Source organism: Salmo salar, chromosome ssa10 (assembly GCF_905237065.1).
Source record: "Salmo salar chromosome ssa10, Ssal_v3.1, whole genome shotgun sequence".
Classification (NCBI taxonomy): domain Eukaryota; kingdom Metazoa; phylum Chordata; class Actinopteri; order Salmoniformes; family Salmonidae; genus Salmo; species Salmo salar.
Window position 1 is genome coordinate 51288765 of NC_059451.1, and position 24000 is coordinate 51312764.

Here is a 24000-nt window from a genome sequence, read left to right on the forward strand (position 1 = left end):
AGAACACTATAGAACAGACCAGAGGGTGAGACATGATAACACTATAGAACAGACCAGAGGGTGAGACATGAGAACACTATAGAACAGACCAGAGGGTGAGACATGATAACACTATAGAACAGACCAGAGGGTGAGACATGAGAACACTATAGAACAGACCAGAGGGTGAGACATGAGAACACTATAGAACAGACCAGAGGGTGAGACATGATAACACTATAGAACAGACCAGAGGGTGAGACATGAGAACACTATAGAACAGACCAGAGGGTGAGACATGAGAACACTATAGAACAGACCAGAGGGTGAGACATGAGAACACTATAGAACAGACCAGAGGGTGAGACATGATAACACTATAGAACAGACCAGAGGGTGAGACATGATAACACTATAGAACAGACCAGAGGGTGAGACATGAGAACACTATAGAACAGACCAGAGGGTGAGACATGAGAACACTATAGAACAGACCAGAGGGTGAGACATGAGAACACTATAGAACAGACCAGAGGGTGAGACATGAGAACACTATAGAACAGACCAGAGGGTGAGACATGATAACACTATAGAACAGACCAGAGGGTGAGACATGAGAACACTATAGAACAGACCAGAGGGTGAGACATGAGAACACTATAGAACAGACCAGAGGGTGAGACATGAGAACACTATAGAACAGACCAGAGGGTGAGACATGATAACACTATAGAACAGACCAGAGGGTGAGACATGAGAACACTATAGAACAGACCAGAGGGTGAGACATGATAACACTATAGAACAGGCCAGAGGGTGAGACATGAGAACACTATAGAACAGACCAGAGGGTGAGACATGAGAACACTATAGAACAGACCAGAGGGTGAGACATGAGAACACTATAGAACAGACCAGAGGGTGAGACATGAGAACACTATAGAACAGACCAGAGGGTGAGACATGATAACACTATAGAACAGGCCAGAGGGTGAGACATGAGAACACTATAGAACAGACCAGAGGGTGAGACATGAGAACACTATAGAACAGACCAGAGGGTGAGACATGAGAACACTATAGAACAGACCAGAGGGTGAGACATGAGAACACTATAGAACAGACCAGAGGGTGAGACATGATAACACTATAGAACAGACCAGAGGGTGAGACATGATAACACTATAGAACAGACCAGAGGGTGAGACATGATAACACTATAGAACAGACCAGAGGGTGAGACATGAGAACACTATAGAACAGACCAGAGGGTGAGACATGATAACACTATAGAACAGACCAGAGGGTGAGACATGAGAACACTATAGAACAGACCAGAGGGTGAGACATGAGAACACTATAGAACAGACCAGAGGGTGAGACATGATAACACTATAGAACAGACCAGAGGGTGAGACATGATAACACTATAGAACAGACCAGAGGGTGAGACATGATAACACTATAGAACAGGCCAGAGGGTGAGACATGATAACACTATAGAACAGACCAGAGGGTGAGACATGATAACACTATAGAACAGGCCAGAGGGTGAGACATGAGAACACTATAGAACAGACCAGAGGGTGAGACATGAGAACACTATAGAACAGACCAGAGGGTGAGACATGAGAACACTATAGAACAGACCAGAGGGTGAGACATGAGAACACTATAGAACAGACCAGAGGGTGAGACATGATAACACTATAGAACAGACCAGAGGGTGAGACATGAGAACACTATAGAACAGACCAGAGGGTGAGACATGAGAACACTATAGAACAGACCAGAGGGTGAGACATGATAACACTATAGAACAGACCAGAGGGTGAGACATGATAACACTATAGAACAGACCAGAGGGTGAGACATGATAACACTATAGAACAGACCAGAGGGTGAGACATGAGAACACTATAGAACAGACCAGAGGGTGAGACATGGGAACACTATAGAACAGACCAGAGGGTGAGACATGATAACACTATAGAACAGACCAGAGGGTGAGACATGAGAACACTATAGAACAGACCAGAGGGTGAGACATGATAACACTATAGAACAGACCAGAGGGTGAGACATGATAACACTATAGAACAGACCAGAGGGTGAGACATGATAACACTATAGAACAGACCAGAGGGTGAGACATGATAACACTATAGAACAGACCAGAGGGTGAGACATGAGAACACTATAGAACAGACCAGAGGGTGAGACATGATAACACTATAGAACAGACCAGAGGGTGAGACATGAGAACACTATAGAACAGACCAGAGGGTGAGACATGAGAACACTATAGAACAGACCAGAGGGTGAGACATGAGAACACTATAGAACAGACCAGAGGGTGAGACATGATAACACTATAGAACAGACCAGAGGGTGAGACATGAGAACACTATAGAACAGACCAGAGGGTGAGACATGATAACACTATAGAACAGACCAGAGGGTGAGACATGAGAACACTATAGAACAGACCAGAGGGTGAGACATGATAACACTATAGAACAGACCAGAGGGTGAGACATGATAACACTATAGAACAGACCAGAGGGTGAGACATGATAACACTATAGAACAGACCAGAGGGTGAGACATGAGAACACTATAGAACAGACCAGAGGGTGAGACATGAGAACACTATAGAACAGACCAGAGGGTGAGACATGATAACACTATAGAACAGACCAGAGGGTGAGACATGATAACACTATAGAACAGACCAGAGGGTGAGACATGAGAACACTATAGAACAGACCAGAGGGTGAGACATGAGAACACTATAGAACAGACCAGAGGGTGAGACATGAGAACACTATAGAACAGACCAGAGGGTGAGACATGATAACACTATAGAACAGACCAGAGGGTGAGACATGAGAACACTATAGAACAGACCAGAGGGTGAGACATGAGAACACTATAGAACAGACCAGAGGGTGAGACATGAGAACACTATAGAACAGACCAGAGGGTGAGACATGAGAACACTATAGAACAGACCAGAGGGTGAGACATGAGAACACTATAGAACAGACCAGAGGGTGAGACATGAGAACACTATAGAACAGACCAGAGGGTGAGACATGAGAACACTATAGAACAGACCAGAGGGTGAGACATGAGAACACTATAGAACAGACCAGAGGGTGAGACATGAGAACACTATAGAACAGACCAGAGGGTGAGACATGAGAACACTATAGAACAGACCAGAGGGTGAGACATGATAACACTATAGAACAGACCAGTGGGTGAGACATGATAACACTATAGAACAGACCAGAGGGTGAGACATGAGAACACTATAGAACAGACCAGAGGGTGAGACATGAGAACACTATAGAACAGACCAGAGGGTGAGACATGATAACACTATAGAACAGACCAGAGGGTGAGACATGAGAACACTATAGAACAGACCAGTGGGTGAGACATGAGAACACTATAGAACAGACCAGTGGGTGAGACATGAGAACACTATAGAACAGACCAGAGGGTGAGACATGAGAACACTATAGAACAGACCAGAGGGTGAGACATGAGAACACTATAGAACAGACCAGAGGGTGAGACATGATAACACTATAGAACAGACCAGAGGGTGAGACATGAGAACACTATAGAACAGACCAGAGGGTGAGACATGATAACACTATAGAACAGACCAGAGGGTGAGACATGATAACACTATAGAACAGACCAGAGGGTGAGACATGATAACACTATAGAACAGACCAGAGGGTGAGACATGATAACACTATAGTAATGTAGATCTGAGAAGGGACTCAGACGGACTCAGACAGACTGATTGAGAGATACACATGCATGTTGTCGTGTTGTACTCACTGCTCCTGCCTTCATGTATAATACACTCTGTGTCTCATGGGTACTGTCCTGGTTATATACATGTTCAATCAAAATAAGGACATAGAGAAAGCGTGAAAGGCCACTTAATGGAGGCTGATGTGAGTGTGATCTGTGCTGTGTCCTCCAGGATAGAGGTGGTCACAGCTCTGGTAAACAGGTTACACACACTGATGGGGTTATCTACTCTGATGTCATGGCAACAGAACCCTCTAACATGGGGAAAGAGGTGAGAGTGGCAGCAGAGAGAGAGTGGCAGCAGAGAGAGAGTGGCAGCAGAGAGAGAGTGGCAGCAGAGAGAGAGTGGCAGCAGAGCGAGAGTGGCAGCAGAGCGAGAGAGTGGCAGCAGAGCGAGAGAGTGGCAGCAGAGAGAGAGAGTGGCAGCAGAGAGAGAGAGTGGCAGCAGAGAGAGAGAGTGGCAGCAGAGAGAGAGAGTGGCAGCAGAGAGAGAGAGAGAGTGGCAGCAGAGAGAGAGAGAGAGAGTGGCAGCAGAGAGAGAGTGGCAGCAGAGAGAGAGAGTGGCAGCAGAGAGAGAGAGTGGCAGCAGAGAGAGAGAGAGAGTGGCAGCAGAGAGAGAGAGAGAGAGAGTGGCAGCAGAGAGAGAGTGGCAGCAGAGAGAGAGTGGCAGCAGAGAGAGAGAGAGAGTGGCAGCAGAGAGAGAGAGAGAGAGTGGCAGCAGAGAGAGAGAGAGAGAGTGGCAGCGAGAGAGAGAGAGAGTGGCAGCAGAGAGAGAGAGAGAGAGTGGCAGCAGAGAGAGAGAGAGAGTGGCAGCAGAGAGAGAGAGTGGCAGCAGAGAGAGAGAGTGGCAGCAGAGAGAGAGAGTGGCAGCAGAGAGAGAGAGTGGCAGCAGAGAGAGAGAGTGGCAGGAGAGAGAGAGAGTGGCAGGAGAGAGAGAGAGTGGCAGGAGAGAGAGAGTGGCAGGAGAGAGAGAGTGAGAGAGACAGAGTGGCAGGAGAGAGAGACAGAGTGGCAGGAGAGAGAGAGAGAGAGTGGCAGGAGAGAGAGAGAGAGAGAGAGAGAGAGAGAGAGAGAGTGGCAGGAGAGAGAGAGAGAGAGAGAGTGGCAGGAGAGAGAGAGAGAGAGAGAGAGAGAGAGAGAGTGGCAGGAGAGAGAGAGAGAGAGAGAGTGGCAGGAGAGAGAGAGAGAGTGGCAGGAGAGAGAGGGAGAGAGAGAGTGGCAGGAGAGAGAGAGAGAGTGGCAGGAGAGAGAGAGAGAGAGTGGCAGGAGAGAGAGAGAGAGAGAGAGAGAGAGGCAGGAGAAAGAGAGTGGCAGGAGAGAGAGAGAGAGAGAGAGAGAGAGTGGCAGGAGAAAGAGAGTGGCAGGAGAGAGAGAGAGAGAGAGAGAGAGAGTGGCAGGAGAGAGAGAGAGAGAGTGGCAGGAGAGAGAGAGAGAGTGGCAGGAGAGAGAGAGAGAGAGAGTGGCAGGAGAGAGAGAGAGAGTGGCAGGAGAGAGAGAGAGAACGAGGCAGGAGAGCGAGAGAGCGAAGAGAGAGAACTAAAGGACAGTAAAACTACCTGGAACTACCTGACAGTAAAGGCTTTCATCTGAGTCCAACTACAAGACAGGACTCGTAACAAGGGGTTATGTGCTACCTGTCGCTCACTGGCTTCTCATGAACGCTCTTCTGGCTTCACTTACGGAATGGGTTAGACTCGACACGGCATGCTGATATTCGATTGGTCTATGGTAGCTCAGGTCAAGTCTCTCACCTCGGTGTGTGTGGTCTGTTTGCTCTGCATATCATTACCCTTTCGTGTGTGTGGTCTGTTCACGCTTGTTTCAGCCCTTCAGAGTCAGAGGGCTTTTAGAGGGCTTTGGTGATTGTCAGTTTTGGCCCTGACCAGAGGTTCAACCTTGACCAGGCCTCATTAAACTACCATTACCCAACTTATTTTCTCTGTCTTTCTCTCAATTTCAATTTAAGGGCTCTATTGGCATGGCATACATATGTTAACGTTGCCAAAGCAAGTGAAATAGATAATAAACAAAAGTGAAATAAACAATAAAAATTAACAGTTAACGCTCTCTCTATCTCATCTCACTTTCTCTCTCTCTCGCTCTCTCCCCGTCTCTCTCTCTCTCGCTCTCTCCCCGCCTCTCTCTCTCTCTCTCCCCGCCTCTCTCTCTCCCTCTCCCCGCCTCTCTCTCTCTCTCTCCCCGCCTCTCTCTCTCTCTCTCCCCGCCTCTCTCTCTCTCTCCCCATCTCTCTCTCTCTCTCTCTCTCTCTCCCTGTCTCTCTCTCTCTCCCCGTCTTTCTCTCTCTCCCCGTCTTTCTCTCTCTCCCCGTCTCTCTCTCTCTCCCCGTCTCTCTCTCTCTCTCCCCGTCTCTCTCTCGCCCCATCTCACTTTCTCTCTCCCCATCTCACTTTCTCTCTCCCATCTCACTTTCTCTCCATCTCTCCCTTTCTCTCTCTCCCCGTCTCTCCCTTTCTCTCTCTCCCCGTCTCTCTCTCTCTCTCTCCCCGCCTCTCTCTCTCTCTCCCCGCCTCTCTCTCTCTCTCTCCCCGCCTCTCTCTCTCTCTCTCCCCGTCTCTCTCTCTCTCTCCCCATCTCTCTCTCTCTCTCTCTCCCCGTGTCTCTCTCTCTCTCCTCGTCTCTCTCTCCCCGTCTCTCTCTCTCGCCCCGTCTCTCTCTTTCGCCCTATCTCTCTCACTCGCCGTCTCTCTCTCTCGCCCCATCTCTCTCTCGCCCCATCTCTCTCTCTCGCCCCATCTCTCTCTCTCGCCCCATCTCTCTCTCTCGCCCCATCTCTCTCTCTCGCCCCATCTCTCTCTCGCCCCATCTCTCTCTCCCCATTTCCATCTCTCTCCCCATTTCCATCTCTCTCCCTCCCCATCTCTCTCTCTCTCTCTCTCCCCATCTCTCTCTCTCTCTCTCCCCATCTCTCTCTCTCTCTCTCCCCATCTCTCTCTCTCTCTCTCCCCATCTCTCTCTCCATCTCCCCATCTCTCACTCTCTCTTCCCATCTCTTTCCCTGTCTCACACTCTCTCTCTCGCTCTCATCTCTCCTTCTCCCTCCCCATCTCTCTCCCTCCCCATCTCTCTCCCTCCCCATCTCTTTCCCTCCCCATCTCTTTCCCTCCCCATCTCTCTCCATCTCTCTCTCTCTCTCTCTCCCCATCTCTCTCTCCCTCCCCCTCTCTCTCAATTCAATTACATTTGCTTTATTGGCATGACGTAACAATGTACATATTGCCAAAGCTTACTTTGGAGATTTACAATATTAAGATAATAAGAATCAAAATTGTCAATAGGACAACAGTAATAACAATAACCAAGGGTAAAAATAACCATACATTGAACAATAACAATAATTATACAGTAGAGGACATGTGCAGGTTGGTTGGTCTGACACTGTCCCTCATCTTATGGCAGCCAGCAATGTAGTGAGCTGCCAACCCACAAATCTCTGTGTCCTCCCCCAACAGGACAGGTAGCCTATCAGAGAGGTCTTTGAACCCTTGAATAAGGGTTTCAAATTTGGGGAAATTACACTCTAATTGTTTTATATTTTTTACATTTTGTCAGGAAATGCAGCTCCGTCTCAGGTTCTGCTGTGGTGCAGTGGTTGCACAGCCTTTCCTCTACAGGGAGCCAGGTTTTCCTGTGTCTACCCTTCTCAATGGCAAAGCTGTGCTCACTGAGCCTGTACTTTGTCAAGGTTTTTCCTAAGGTTTTGATCAGTAACCATGGTCAAATAGTTAGCCACGGTGTACTGTCCATTTAGGGCCAGATAGCACTGCATTTTGCTTTGTGCTTCTGTTTCCCAATAAGTAATGTAGTTTTGATTGTGTTGTAATTTGTTTTATTCTGATTGGATGTTCTGGTCCTGAGGCTTCAGTGTGTTAGTAGGACAGGTTTGTGAACTCAGCCCCAGGACCAGCTGGATGAGGGGACTCTTTTCTTTGCTCAGCTCTTGGCATTGCAGGGCGTGGTAATGATATGAGAGGGTCAGTGTATTTTAGATGTTTCCAAAACTGAATTGCTCTTTTTGAGTTTTTATTATTAGTGGATATTGGACTAATTCTGCCCTGCATGAATTGTTTGTAGTTTTCCTCTGGACATGTAGGAGAATCTTACAGAACTCTGCATGCAGGGTTTCAATTGGGTGTTTGTCCCATTTGGTGAAATCTTGTTTTGCAAGTAGACCCCACACCTCGCTGGCATAAAGTGCAATTGGTTCAATGAGACATTCATTTTAGTTTTAGCCAAATGTTAGTAGGTATTTGAATTTGCTTTTTAATGGCATAGCATGCCCTGCGTGCTTTCTCTCTGTTAATTCACTGCCTCATTAAGGTGTCCAGTTGAGCTTATTTTTAAACCTAAGTAATTGTAGTGTGTGCAGTACTCTATATATTTTGTACCAATTGAGAACTTTGGTCTAATTCCCTGAGATCTGGATCTTCTCTGGAAAACATTATTTTTCGTGTTTTTGGGGTTTACTGCTGTAGCAGGTCCAGGCTCTGCTGTAGGCCATGTGCTGTGGGTGACAGCAGGCATAGGTCATCTGTGAAGAGTAGGCATTTAACCTCTGAATTGTGGAGACTAACACCAAGGGCTGAGGATATTTCTAGAATAGTGGCCAATTCGTTGATGTAAATATTGAAGAGTGCAGGGCTCAGATTGCAACCCTGACGAAGGACCCGCCCCTGATTAAAGAATTCTGTTATTTTCTTGCCAATTTTAATGCTACACATATTGCCAGTATACATTGATTTAATTATGTCTCCATCTCTCCCCCATGTCTCTCGCCCCATCTCTTTCCCCGTCTCTCTTTCTCTCTCCCCATCGCTCTCTTTCTCTCTCCCCATCGCTCTCTTTCTCTCTCCCCATCGCTCGCTCTTTCTCTCTCCCCATCGCTCTCTTTCTCTCTCCCCATCGCTCTCTTTCTCTCTCCCCATCGCTCTCTTTCTCTCTCCCCATCGCTCTCTTTCTCTCTCCCCATCGCTCGCTCTTTCTCTCTCCCCATCTCTATCTCTCCTTCTCCCTCTCCCTCCCCATCTCTCCCTCCCCATCTCTCCCTCCCCATCTCTCTCTCTGATGTGTGAATATGGCTGTTATCCTCCTCATGCTATCAGGAGGTAATATCTCTGTGTTGGGGCAGTAGAGTAGTCTGCTGGCTGGCTGTGTGTGTAGTGGATGTCTGTAGCCCCATGCCGTAGGTTAAGTGTGGGTTGCTGAAGCAGCAGCTACTCATTCTGGGTTCCACTGTTCTGAGGTGTATGTAGTTAGTTAGTTAGTTATATGTATGTAGGTAGTTAGTTATATAGGAGTTGGTAAGTGACATACCATTGCAGGAACAGAGCAGAACAGAGCAGGAGGGTGTTAGCAGCGATGTGATTCATGAGGACCCGTTGAGCTCAGAGGCGGCTGATGTTGGTGGGATTTTGAGGATGATGGAGGCAACAGGGGAACAAGCCTCAGATCCACAGTCCCTTGTTGACACGACAGCCATATTGCATCTCCATCCTAAAGCCCTTGCTTGGAAGTGCACTTCGCCAGACTGCCAAGAACCTTGCCCTCATACAGGGCAAGGTGGTGAGACAGTAGTGATGACACCATAGGCCTTGTTGATCTCTGTACCAGACAGGATGCTCTTACCAGCGTACCTGGGATCCAACATGTACGTTGCAGCGTGTATGGGCTTCAGGCAGAAATCTTCACGCTTTTTTTTTTTTTACCCCTTTTTTTCTCCCAAATTTCGTGGTTTCCAATTGGTAGTTACAGTCTTGTCTCATCGCTGCAACTCCCGTACGGACTCGGGAGAGGCGAAGGTCGAGAGCCATGCATCCTCTGAAACACAACCCAACCAAGCCACACTGCTTCTTGACACAATGCCCACTTAACCTCTATGGGCTAGGTGGGACGCAAGCGTCCCACCCGTGGTGCACTCCATCAACAGCAGGTGCATTTCAAGAGCGGCAAATTTGAATCCAAATAAATGTCAAAATTCAAATTTTTCAAACATACAACTATTTTACACCCTTTGAAAGATAAACATCTCCTTAATCTAACCACGTTTTACGATTTCAAAAAGGTTTTACGGCGAAAGCATAAATTTAGAGTATGTTAGGACAGTACATTTACAAGAGTTGTGTGTAATGTTGTGCCAATTCAAAGACAGGCGTGACCAAAACCATAAATCAGCTAAAATTATGCACTAACCTTTTACAATCTCCAACAGATGACACTCCTAGGACATTGTGTTAGACAATGCATGCATTTTTAGTTCTATCAAGTTCATATTTATATCCAAAAACAGCGTTTTACTGTGGCGTTGATGTTCAGGAAATCGTTTCCCTCCAATAACCGGCATTCAAGTCAGCACCACAAATTAAATAATTAAAATTAGAAAACATTGGTAAAATATTATATTGTCATTTAAAGAATTATAGATTTACATCTCTTGAACGCAATCAACTTGCCAGATTTAAAAATAACCTTACTGGGAAATCACACTTTGCAATAATCTGAGCACTGCGCCCAGAAAAATACGCGTTGCGATACAGACTAGCCGCCATGTTGGGGAGATCTAAAATCGAAAATACTATGTAAATAATCCATTACCTTTGATTTTCTTCAGCAGATGTCACTTCCAGGTATCACAGGTCCATAACGAATGTAGTTTTGTTCAAAAAAGCTCATCATTTATGTCCAAAAATCTCCGTCTTGTTAGCACATGATCTAAGCCCGCCGGACTTCACTTCATGAACGAGGGGAAAAAATATATTTACGTTCGTTCAAACATGTCAAACGTTGTATAGCATAAATCATTAGGGCCTTTTTTAACCAGAACATGAATAATATTCAAGGTGGACGAATGCATTCTCTTTTATAACGTATTGGAACGAGGGTACCCAACATGAACTCGCGCGCCAGGTGTCTAATGGGCCATCATCGTTCCATGGCTCTTGTTCGGTCAGATCTCCCTCCAGAAGACTCAAAACACTTTGTAAAGGCTGGTGACATCTAGTGGAAGCAATAGAAAGTGCCAAAATATTCCTCAGCCCCTGTGTTTTTCAATGGCATAGGTTTAAAGGTAATACAACACATCAGGTATCCACTTCCTGTCAGAAAATGTCTCAGGGTTTTGCCTGCCAAATGAGTTCTGTTATACTCACAGACACCATTCAAACAGTTTTAGAAACTTTAGAGTGTTTTCTATCCATATATAATAAGTATATGCATATTCTAGTTACTGGGTAGGATTAGTAACCAGATTAAATCGGGTACATTTTTTTTATCCAGCCGTGCAAATACTGCCCCCTAGCCCTAACAGGTTAACCTGGAAGCCAGCTGCACCAATGTGTCGGAGGAAACACCGTACACCTGGCGACCTGGTCAGTGTGCACTGTGCCCGGCCCGCCACAGGATTTGCTAGTGCACAATGAGACAAGGATATCCCTGCCGGCCAAACCCTCCCTAACCCGGACGACGCTGGGCCAATTGTGCGTCGCCCCATGGACCTCCCGGTCGCGGCCGGCTGCGACAGAGCCTGGGCTCGAACCCAGAATCTCTGGTGGCCTTAGACCACTGCGCCACCCGGGAGGCCCCGTCTTTACGCTTTTTGATGTATTTCAGAACTACTTGGAGCAACAGTGAAGTGGGCAGGGCAGTACGGATTTCTTCTCTTACATCTGCAAGCAGAGTCTGAACATCAGACAGAATGGCATTGTCTACTGCTATAGATTTCAGGAGTTTCAGGCTGCTTCCACTCTCTTCCAAAACACATCAACCAGGAGGGTCCTCTTGATGGGGCTGTCCATATCGTCAGACTGTGATATGGTAATTTCTTGGCGAGACTCCTTCCCCTCCAGGAGACTGTCAAATATTTACATTTTAGTCATTTAGCAGACGCTCATATCCGGAGCGACTTACAGTAGTGAATGCATACATTTCAATTCATTTCATAATTTTTTTTTTTCTGTACTGGCCCCCCGTGGGAATCGAACCCACAACCCTGGCGTTGCAAACACCATTGCAAACACCATGCTCTACCAACTGAGCCACAGGGACACATGATGACAACACCACCCCAACGGGTGTTGCTGGGCAGCTTCAATGTGGTGCTCTTATTCTTCTCACATTGCTTGGTGAGGTAGATTGCTGCTATAACTTGATGACCCTTAACATACCTAACCATTTCCTTGGCTCTCTTGTAGAGTGTATCCATTGTTTTTAGTGCCATGATGTCCTTGAGGAGCAGATTCAATGCATGAGCAGCACAGACAATGGGTGTGATGTGAGGGTAGGACTCCTCCACTTTAGACCAAGCAGTCTTCATGTTCGCAGCATGGTCTGTCACCAGTGCAAATACCTTCTGTGATCCAAGGTCATTGATGACTGCCTTCAGCTCAACAGCAATGTAGAGACCGGTGTGTCTGTCCCTTGTGTCTGTGCTCTTGTAGAATACTGGTTGAGGGGTGGAGATGATGTAGTTAATTATTCCTTGCCCACGAACATTCGACCACCCATCAGAGATGATTGCAATACAGTCTGCTTTCTCTATGATTTGCTTGACCTTCACTTGAACTCGGCATCAAGCAAATGAGTAGATAAAGCATGTCTGGTTGGAGGGGTGTATGCTGGGAGAAGAACATTCAGAAATCTCTTCCAATACACATTGCCTGTGAGCATCAGAGGTGAACCTGTTGCGTACACAGCTTGAGCAAGACATTCATCAGCATTTCTCTATGTTCCTCCATTGAGTCAAAAAACTTCTGATTCCAGGAGGACCATGAGCTGTTGCTATCGATAAGGTGTCTGATTCATCATTTTCACCTCAAATAGAAGTAGAGGGACTTTTGTCAGAGGTTGCTTGTTGTGAGTGCTGAGGGAACTTTATGCACTTGGCCACATGATTCTGCATCTTTGTTGCATTCTTCACATATGATTTGGCACAGTATTTGCAAATGTACACAGCTTTTCCTTCTACATTAGCTGCAGTGAAATGTCTCCACACACCAGATAGTGCCCGTGGCATTTTCCTGTAAAGGTTAAAAAAACCTCATACAATTCCATGTACAGATAAATAGTTAAGCAGTTAGATTAAACAACTCCTTTGTAAGATAAATATTTAAAAATTTAACATGTATGGAAACAAGGGAATTAACACTCCTCAGTTAGCAGGCTCAAGCAAGCTAAAACCAACATGGTAGCAAAAACTAACTAGCAGAAATGGTTAACAAGTTAGAAATGATTTAAACACACTTTGCTGTAGGCTACTATTTACTAGTTAACAAAAAATCATGTCATAAAATATATTCACCCCACCCAGTATTATAATATAATCAAAACTTACCAGAAAGCATGTAGTCCTTGGCTCAGACAGTGTAGTAGTGTGGGCTCAATAGCATCTCATTAGTGTGCAAGATCTTGAGAATCAGCTGTACATGTGATGGAAGAATGCACTGTGCATGCAGAGGGTTGCAATTCCATTGAATTGGGGATAGTTTAACTAAAATATGCCACAAGACCTAGAAATGCCTTATGTGTATCCCACAAAAAAGGGTCACTGTTATAAGCTAACTTTTTTTTATGAATTTAAGCAAAATGAACTTCCCATGGAAAATGACCGACCCTTTGCAACCCTAGTCATGGGACAGGAGGGCTGTGTGTCGTTGGGACAGGAGGGCTGTGTGTCGTGGGACAGGAGAACTGTGTGTCGTTGGGACAGGAGGGCTGTGTGTCGTTGGGACAGGAGGGCTGTGTGTCGTTGGGACAGGAGGGCTGTGTGTCGTTGGGACAGGAGGGCTGTGTGTCGTTGGGACAGGAGGGCTGTGTGTCGTGGGACAGGAGGGCTGTGTGTCGTTGGGACAGGAGGGCTGTGTGTCGTTGGGACAGGAGGGCTGTGTGTCGTTGGGACAGGAGGGCTGTGTGTCGTTGGGACAGGAGGGCTGTGTGTCGTTGGGACAGGAGGGCTGTGTGTCGTTGGGACAGGAGGGCTGTGTGTCGTGGGACAGGAGGGCTGTGTGTCGTTGGGACAGGAGGGCTGTGTGTCGTGGGACAGGAGGGTTGTGTGTCGTTGGGACAGGAGAACTGTGTGTCGTTGGGACAGGAGGGCTGTGTGTCGTGGGACAGGAGGGTTGTGTGTCGTTGGGACAGGAGGGCTGTGTGTCGTTGGGACAGGAGGGCTGTGTGTCGTGGGACAGGAGGGCTGTGTGTCGTTGGGACAGGAGGGCTGTGTGTCGTTGGGACAGGAGGGCTGTGTGTCGTGGGACAGGAGGGTTGTGTGTCGTTGGGACAGGAGATTTGTGTGTCGTGGGACAGACAGGAGGGTTGTGTGTCGTTGGGACAGGAGGTTTGTGTGTCGTGGGACAGGAGAATTGTGTGTCGTTGGGACAGGAAGGCTGTGTGTCCTGGGACAGGAGAGTTGTGTGTCGTTGGGACAGGACAGTTGTGTGTCGTGGGACAGGAGAGTTGTGTGTCGTTGGGACAGGAGGGCTGTGTGTCGTGGGACAGGATGGCTGTGTGTCGTTGGGACAGGAGGGCTGTGTGTCGTGGGACAGGAGGGCTGTGTGTCGTGGGACAGGAGGGCTGTGTGTCGTTGGGACAGGAGGGCTGTGTGTCGTGGGACAGGAGGGTTGTGTGTCGTGGGACAGGAGGGCTGTGTGTCGTTGGGACAGGAGGGCTGTGTGTCGTTGGGACATGAGGGCTGTGTGTCGTGGGACAGGAGGGCTGTGTGTCGTTGGGACAGGAGGGTTGTGTGTCGTTGGGACAGGAGGTTGTGTGTCGTTGGGACAGGAGGGTTGTGTGTCGTGGGACAGGAGGGCTGTGTGTCGTTGGGACAGGAGGGCTGTGTGTCGTTGGGACAGGAGGGCTGTGTGTCGTTGGGACAGGAGGGCTGTGTGTCGTGGGACAGGAGGGTTGTGTGTCGTGGGACAGGAGGGCTGTGTGTCGTGGGACAGGAGAAATGTGTGTCGTGGGACAGGAGTGTTGTGTGTCGTGGGACAGGAGGGTTGTGTGTCGTTGGGACAGGAGGGCCGTGTGTCGTGGGACAGGAGGGTTGTGTGTCGTTGGGACAGGAGAGTTGTGTGTCGTGGGACAGGAGGGTTGTGTGTCGTTGGGACAGGAGGGCTGTGTGTCGTGGGACAGGAGGGTTGTGTGTCGTGGGACAGGAGGGTTGTGTGTCGTTGGGACAGGAGGGCTGTGTGTCGTGGGACAGGAGGGTTGTGTGTCGTGGGACAGGAGGGTTGTGTGTCGTTGGGACAGGAGGGGCCGTGTGTCGTGGGACAGGAGGGCTGTGTGTCGTGACTCCTACCCCTCCCACAGGGTGTCTAGGTGTGACAGGCTAAATCTGTTCCCTTCCCCTGAGTGTGCACCTCCTGTCCACTCAGAGGTGTGTGTGCGCAACAGCGTGTGTTCTCCATGGTGTCCAGTGTGTGTGTAATTATCGTCCCAGTGAGCTTTTCTCTGCCCCAGTGTGTGTGTATGTGTCCTGGTCTCTCAGCATTGTGGCCAGATCACTGATTCTCAGCAGTACTTCCTGAGTCTGGCGTTCTCCACTTCCTGCCAACGCTATGGGGAGGAACAGACACACACTTCTTTCGATTGCTATTGGCAGGACAGGACAGGATAGGAGGAAGTAGAGGTGGAAGAGAGACAGAGAATAAGAGATGGGGGAAAGAGATGGATGGAGGAGGAGATGAATGGAGGAGGGAAATAGATGGATGAATGGAGGAGGGAAATAGATGGATGTATGGAGGAGGGAAATAGATAGATGGATGGAGGAGGGAAATAGATGGATGGATGGAGGAGGGTAATGGATGGATGGATGGATGGATGGATGGATGGATGGATGGATGGATGGATGGATGGATGGATGGATGGATGGATGGATGGATGGAGGGAAATAGATGGATGGATGGAGGAGGGTAATAGATGGATGGATGGAGGAGGGTAATAGATGGATGGATGGAGGAGGGTAATAGATGGATGGATGGAGGAGGGAAATAGATGGATGGATGGAGGAGGGAAATGGATGGATGGATGGATGGATGGATGGATGGATGGATGGATGGATGGATGGATGGATGGATGGATGGATGGAGGAGGGTAATAGATGGATGGATGGAGGAGGGTAATAGATGGATGGATGGAGGAGGGAAATAGATGGATGGATGGAGGAGGGAAATAGATGGATGGATGGAGGAGGGAAATAGATGGATGTATGGAGGAGGGTAATAGATGGATGGATGGATGGATGGATGGATGGATGGATGGATGGATGGATGGATGGATGGATGGATGGATGGATGGAGGGAAATAGATGGATGGATGGAGGAGGGTAATGGATGGATGGATGGATGGATGGATGGATGGATGGATGGATGGAGGGAAATAGATGGATGGATGGAGGAGGGAAATAGATGGATGGATGGAGGAGGGTAATAGATGGATGGATGGAGGAGGGAAATGGATGGATGGAGGAGGGAAATAGATGGATGGATGGATGGATGGAGGAGGGTAATAGATGGATGGATGGAGGTGGGAAATAGATGGATGGATGGAGGAGGGAAATAGATGGATGGATGCAGGAGGGAAATGGATGGATGGATGGAGGGTAATAGATGGATGGAGGAGGGAAATGGATGGATGGATGGAGGAGGGAAATGGATGGATGGAGGAGGGTAATAGATGGATGGATGGATGGAGGAGGGTAATAGATGGATGGATGGATGGAGGAGGGTAATAGATGGATGGATGGATGGAGGAGGGTAATAGATGGATGGATGGAGGAGGGTAATAGATGGATGGATGGAGGAGGGAAATAGATGGATGGATGGAGGAGGGAAATGGATGGATGGATGGAGGAGGGAAATGGATGGATGGAGGAGGGTAATAGATGGATGGATGGATGGAGGAGGGTAATAGATGGATGGATGGAGGAGGGTAATAGATGGATGGATGGATGGAGGAGGGTAATAGATGGATGGATGGAGGAGGGTAATAGATGGATGGATGGAGGAGGGAACTAGATGGAGGAGGAATACTAGTTTGAAGGAAGGAGGAGTAGGGGTCTTCTTGTGGGCAGTCTTGAACAGTGTCCTGGGCTCCTCTGAGGTACACTACCGTTCAAAGGTTTGGGGTCACTTAGAAATGTCCTTGTTTTTGAAAGAAAAGCTATTTTTTTTGGTCCATTAAAATAACATCAAATTGATCAGAAATACAGTGTAGATTGTTAATGTTGTCGGTGACTATTGATTTTAGTCTCAACGATGAAGAGGCGACTCCGGGATGCTGGCCTTCTAGGCAGAGTTGCAAAGAAAAAGCCATATCTCAGATTGGCCAATAAAAATACAAGATTAAGATGGGCAAAAGAACACAGACACTGGACAGCAGAACTCTGCCTAGAAGGCCAGCATCCTGGAGTCGCCTTTCACTGTTGACGTTGAGACTTGTGTTTTGCGGGTACTATTTAATGAAGCTGCCAGTTGAGGACTTGTGAGGCATCTGTTTCTCAAACTAGACACTAATGCACTTGTCCTGTTGCTCAGTTGTGCACTGGGGTCTCCCACTCCTCTTTCTATTCTGGTTAGAGCCAGTTTGTGCTGTTCTCTGAAGGGAGTAGTACGCAGCGTTGTACGAGTTCTTCAGTTTCTTGGCAATTTCTCGCATGGAATAGCCTTAATTTCTCAGAACAAGAATAGACCAACGAGTTTCAGAAGAAAGGTCTTTGTTTCTGGCCATTTTGAGCCTGTAATCGAACTCACAAATGCTGATGCTCCAGATACTCAACTAGTCTTAAGAAGGCCAAGATATACATATATGGCTGTGGTCCTGGCTCATCCTGACCTTACTGCTTCTCCCTGGGCTCAAACAAGTGTTAACTGGGTTTGTGGAGTGCAAAAAAAAAAGGATTTTCTTATGAGTTTTCACTGGATGTAACTAAAACCGTTTTAGAGAAAGCAATCCCCCCCCATGCATCAGCTCAATGCATCAAGTTTAGTTCCACTAGATTAGCTACTAAACAGTAGATGTAGTGATTCTCATTTCACACAAGTAGAGTTTCCAGAGAAGGGGAAAGGTACCAATGAACCGTATTTCCACAAATGGTGAATCTGCATTGTGTGTACAGGTCTAGACACTGGAGAGAGGCTTAGGAGGTGGAGGAGGCCAGCTATAAATGAGTGTGTGTGTGTGTGTGTGTGTTCTGCAGTGCGTAGGGGCAGACTGCAGGCAGCGGGATAGAGATGGGAGGGCTAATACTACTCAGATTACAGTCAGCGAGAGAGAGGGGGGAGAGATGGGGAGAGAGTGAGGGAGGGGGAGAGGGAGGGGAGGGGGAGAGATCTAATACTAATGATGAGTTCTCTAGTAGAGGTTTCAAGTTCTTCCCCACCACAGATCAACAAGGAGAATGAAGGCTTTCAGATCAAACCAGGTTAGGCTGTCAGTAGTTTGGATCAATGCTTTTATTGATAATATGCTGTGGTTACATACCCTCCTTAAATACAAACTGGCAGGCCATCGAAAATCTCCCTCTCTTGGACATTGTTACAGAAAAGCTACTGCATAAATCATGCTGCAATTTATAGTGAGTTTTATAGTATGTTTTGCACAGTTCAATGTTGTTTTTCATGAGGGAAATGTTGTCCAATCGGATGAATGGCCAGCTCAGTCTCTGGCCAGCTCAGTCTCTGGCCAGCTCAGGTCTTAAACAAGACTTTACAGTAATTATATTACCCTCTGGGGAAAAACCTTCACTCCACAAACTGTTTGTCTTACAAACAATAGTGTCTCAGCTACACTGATGCCAACTCGTCATGGTATAATGATGAAATCAATTGTAATCGCTAACAACTACTTCTGGTTGTCTTACACCTGTTCTCTCATGAGCTATTCTGGGCCAGCTGAAGCTGGGTATGAAGCGCCAGGGCTGAAGCCGGGGTTAAAGCTAGATATGAAGCTGGGGGTGAGGCTGGGATTGGAAGCAGGGGGTGAAGCTGGAGATGAGGCTGTGGATGAAGCTGGCGGTGAGGCCGAGGATGAGTCCGGGAATGAAGCCGGGATTGAAGCTGGGATTGAAGCCAGGGTGGGACTGAGGTTGAGGCTCATATGCCCTCACGCCTCGCCAGTCTTCTGAAGGGGAGACCGACTGGCTGATTACTAACATGGCTGAAACATTTCCTTTTAGCCAGAATGTGAAAAAGCTCAGAGGAGGAACTGCTAATGTCTTCTCCTGCCCTGCTTTTAACTATGTATCGCTGACATACAGAATCATGTCGGACGTGGTGATAGCGACAGGCGAAGTAACTATGAGTTGATGATTTTGTTCCTGCAATTTAGATGATGTGAAGAGAGTGACATTGAAGGCTTCCATTGCTTTAGAGTTATGATCAATGCTAATTCTAACCTGGATGTATCCCTTCAACTACTGTCTGTCTGTCTGTCTGTCTGTCTGTCTGTCTGTCTGTCTGTCTGTCTGTCTGTCTGTCTGTCTGTCTGTCTGTCTGTCTGTCTGTCTGTCTGTCTGTCTGTCTGAGCGTGCTCCTCCTGTGTACAGCAACATAGATTGTTACTCAGGACAGTTTCCTGTTCCCCATCAATCATTCAATTCTACATCCAGACCATCTAGACCATTAGTGCCCCAGCTCGGCTTCTCCTTAATGATGTATAGTATAACATTCATTCAATTACAAGGCAGCATTTCTACAGTGTTCAAACTGGGCCTAAGAGATAGATAAAGCAAACCCATCTAGGAGAGTATATCAACGTACTCTCAACATTTCCAACAAAATCAACTAAGATGTACTCATAGCAAACATTGAACCAACATGGTCTGAGCAGGCAGATCTCTCACCTCCGCCTGTCTGCCTTTGTTTTTAAGCTCTTCCAGTGTACATAACACTGACTCATAATGCCATCACACACACACACACACACACACACACACACACACACACACACACACACACACACACACAACCATTAGGCACAGATCCTTGAGCTCATTTAAGTCATGCTGATCAAAGTGTGGAGTGGATCAGGAGGGATCAGGGGATCTGTAAGCAGCTGATTTTACTTACTGACTGTTTGGCTGGCTGACTAACTGACACCGACCGTCTTCAAACAACAGTGGATCTTGAATACGACCCGGTTAAAGGTCAAAGGATTGTCCTTTTATTAGAAAGATGGCTTTGGTCAACAGTCCGTTCATCTCATTTCAATTAGTCTGAAGGGAAGACAGAATGAGAGGTAATGGCTATGTCCCAATCGACAAGGATGCTGCCTTTTGGATTGGAACACAGCCGCTATGTAGGAAGTGTATTCTTGGTTCCCCTGACTGAGCACGGCAGGCGGGTCAGACCCACACACTGCATTAAGCACATGGAGAGACAGCTGCTTCAGCTGGGCCAATGAACAAGTCTCTGTGGATCATAAGACATGGCCTGTGCAGTACTGTTCTCTGTGTACCAGACTAAGTAACTATAGCAGGACTATAACAGGACTGTAAATCAAATCACATGTTATTTGTCACACATATTTAGAACACGTTATTGTGCGTGTAGACCATCATTTGCAACACTTACAGCTGAAGTTGGAAGTTTACATACACCTAAGCCAAATACATTTAAACTCAGTTTTTCACAATTCCTGATATTTAATCCTAGTAAAAATTCCCAGTCTTAAGTCAGTTAGGATCACCACTTTATTTTAAGAATGTGAAATGTCAGAATAATAGTTGAGAAAATGATTTATTTCAGCTTTTATTTATTTCATCACATTCCCAGTGGGTCAGAAGTTTACATACACTCAATACGTATTTGGTAGCATTGCCTTTAAATTGTTTAACTTGCATCAAACGTTTTGGGTAGCCTTCCACAAGCTTCTCACAATAAGTTGGGTGAATTTTGGCCTATTCCTCCTGACAGAGCTGGTGTAACTGAGTCAGGTTTGTAGGCCTCCTTGCTCACACACGCTTTTTCAGTTCTGCCCACAAATGTTCTATCGGATTGAGGTCAGGGCTTTGTGATGGCCACTCCAATAGGTTGACTTTGTTGTCCTTAAGCCATTTTGACAAAACTTTGGAAGTATGCTTGGGGTCATTGTCCATTTGAAAGACCCATTTGCAACCAAGCTTTAACTTCCTGACTAATGTCTTGAGCTATTGCTTCAATTTATCCACATAATTTTCCTCCCTCATGATGCCATCTATTTTGTGAAGTGCACAAGTCCCTCCTGCAGCAAAGCACCCCCACAACATGATGCTGCCACCCCCGTGCTTCACGGTTGGAATGGTGTTCTTCAGCTTGCAAGCTTCCCCCTTTTTCCTCCACACATAACGATGGTCATAATGGCCAAACAGTTCTATTTTTGTTTCATCAGACCAGAGGACATTTCTCCAAAAAGTATGATCTTTGTCCCCATGTGCAGTTGCAAACTGTAGTCTTGCTTTTTTATGGCGGTTTTGGAGCAGTGGCTTCTTCCTTGCTGAGCGGCCTTTCAGGTTATGTCGATATAGGACTCGTTTTACTGTGGATATAGATACTTTTGTACCTGTTTCCTCCAGCATCTTCACAAGGTCCTTTGCTGTTGTTCTGGGATTGATTTGCACTTTTCGCACCAAAGTACGTTCATCTCTAGAAGACAGAACGTATTTCCTTCCTGAGCGGTATGACGGCTGCGTTATCCCATGGTGTCTATACTTGCGTACTATTGTTTGTACAGATGAACGTGGTACCTTCAGGTGTTTGGAAATTGCTCCCAAGGATGAACCAGACTTGTGGAGGTCTACAATTTTTTTTCTGAGGTCCTGCCTGATTTCTTTTGATTTTCCCATGATGTCAAGCAAAGAGGCACTGAATTTGAAGCTAGGCCTTGAAATACATCCACGGGTACACCTCCAAATGACTCAAATTATGTCAATTAGCCTATCAGAAGCTCCTAAAGCCATGACATCATTTTCTGGAATTTTCCAAGCTGTTTAAAGGCACCGTCAACTTAGTGTATGTAAACTTCTGACCCACTGGAATTGTGATACAGTGAATTATAAGTGAAATAATCTGTCTGTGAACAATTGTTGGAAAAATTACTTGTGTAAAGTACAAAGTAGATGTCCTAACCGACTTGCCAAAACTATAGTTTGTTAACAAGAAATGTGTGGAGTGGTTGGAAAAACTAGTTTTAATGACTCCAACCTGAGAGTATGTAAACTTCCGACATCAACTGTACATACTTACAATAGGGTTCCACCTCAAAAAGCACCAGAAAGAGGATTTTGACCCCCTTCTCAAATTGTTCTGAATTTGTTTCTGTTGTTAGAAACAAATAAGATTAACATTCCTACAACATTATTTTGTTGAAATATAATTTGATCTTTGAGAAATTAAGCTAACTGATTGCACCCAAATTGGCAATTTTTTATTTATAGGATTAATATAATATTTAATAAATATAGTACCAAACGTCCAATCTGGATTAAACTTTTTTCTAATAATGAGTTAGACATGAGGAATCCAAAGAAATGGTCAAAACGGCTATGTATTTTATTTATTTTTTTCTCACAACTAACGTGGCCAAATAACTTCTTCAAATGAAGCACATTAATCTTATCAAGGGGGTGTAGCGCCTAACTGGCATACATAAGCAGCGCGTGAGTTTCAAATTTGGGGAAGATTATTCTCACCATAAAAATGCACCTTTATAATAAAAGCATTACATACGTAATCACATTTGCGGTCACTTTTGAGAATAGTGTTTTACTCTAATGGAATATTCAGCTTACTAGCCTACTGCTGTGTGCGTATTGCTGCACTTGTAATGTGAAGAAATAGCCTAATAGTTTATCAACATTTTAAGCTCAATGTTCTGATCTGTTGCATCAGCCTCATTGCGTAAAGACGTTTTTTTATGCTAGTGGTTGTATTAATTTGGGATCTATCGCATCCCACAACTGTCCCAGACTATGTTTGGAATATTTATGTCTCGCCAAGAATAGAATAGGCAAACTTTTGTACTATGGGGGATAGTAGATTGACAGGCTAGTGGTTTTGCTGTTCGTTAGGCCTGCTCATCTTGTTGGCTGACGAAAAGTCAATGTGGACAGTTCTTCCAATATCATTAAAATTCACCTTGGAATTGAATAAGGATGCACGCAGTTGCGTCCCCAATGTGTTGGTTTAAAAAAAATTTGAGGCATTATCAAGTGCTTGTCAAATTGTGAATGAGAGACTGATGAAGTGTGTACAGCCTGCACAAAAAAACTAATCACAACATGCAGCCTTACAATGTATTTAAAATCTAAACATATAGCCCAACGTTTGTAGAACAACTAAAGTTCCATTAACTCTAAATTAAGAATATAGGAGTACCTATTTCTTTGTTAACCGCTCAACACAGAATAGCCACATGTGAGCACTTCCTCAAATTGTTTGGAGAAAATATCCTTTCTATTTTATTCAGCTTTGTTCAATTGTATTCTACATACTATAAAATAATGCCTTGGAATTCTAAGCAAATCTTGTCTGCTAAATAAACTTGTGTAGCCCACAGCCATTTGGCATAGCCAGATCAGAACCTAACATAAGGACAACTCAGAGTATGCTATTTTGTTCTTCTGAAATAGACTACATTTTCTTCATATCATGTTTCTTTAGACCTGTCAAAAATAAATAATGAATTTATTGTGAAGGTGTTGGCTATATTATATGGATTTATTATACTTTTTAAAATGTAGATGTTCCAAAGGTGTGGAAGCCAGGAGATGCTAAATGTGTTTATGTTAATTAACGGTCAATTACTGTGAGACTGATAGTTATTTGCTTGACAATCACCGGCTGATGAAATTTCTTGACTGACCCAGTGGGGCTCAGGCTTAAGAGGGTGTGGACAAAGAAGAGTTCTCTAGTAGGTATACCAATACATTCACTTTCCATTTTCTCAAAAGTGGGGTTACCAGTTTATCAACTTTCAAAGCAGAATTACTTTCCCATTCTCAACTGAATTGTGACATATCATTTTCTAGCTTTGAGTCTCTACTTTTATCCAATGTAAAAAAAGAAATAAAAAAAAAGAACACAATTTCAAATGAATTCAGGGGGTGGGTCACATATTAGCATTTTCACGCTGTCCAAATCGTCCTGAAGTATCTAGAAATTGATTGTGTAAATCAATGATGTTACTTATAGATGATTTGGATAT

The 24000-nt window shown here is 45.9% G+C and overlaps 1 protein-coding gene across 12 annotated transcripts in view; it reads left to right on the top strand.

The window, feature by feature from the left end:
• Positions 1-24000, top strand: part of dlg1a (discs large MAGUK scaffold protein 1a) — a 389839-nt gene that overhangs the window by 286598 nt on the left and 79241 nt on the right. The window lies entirely within an intron of this gene.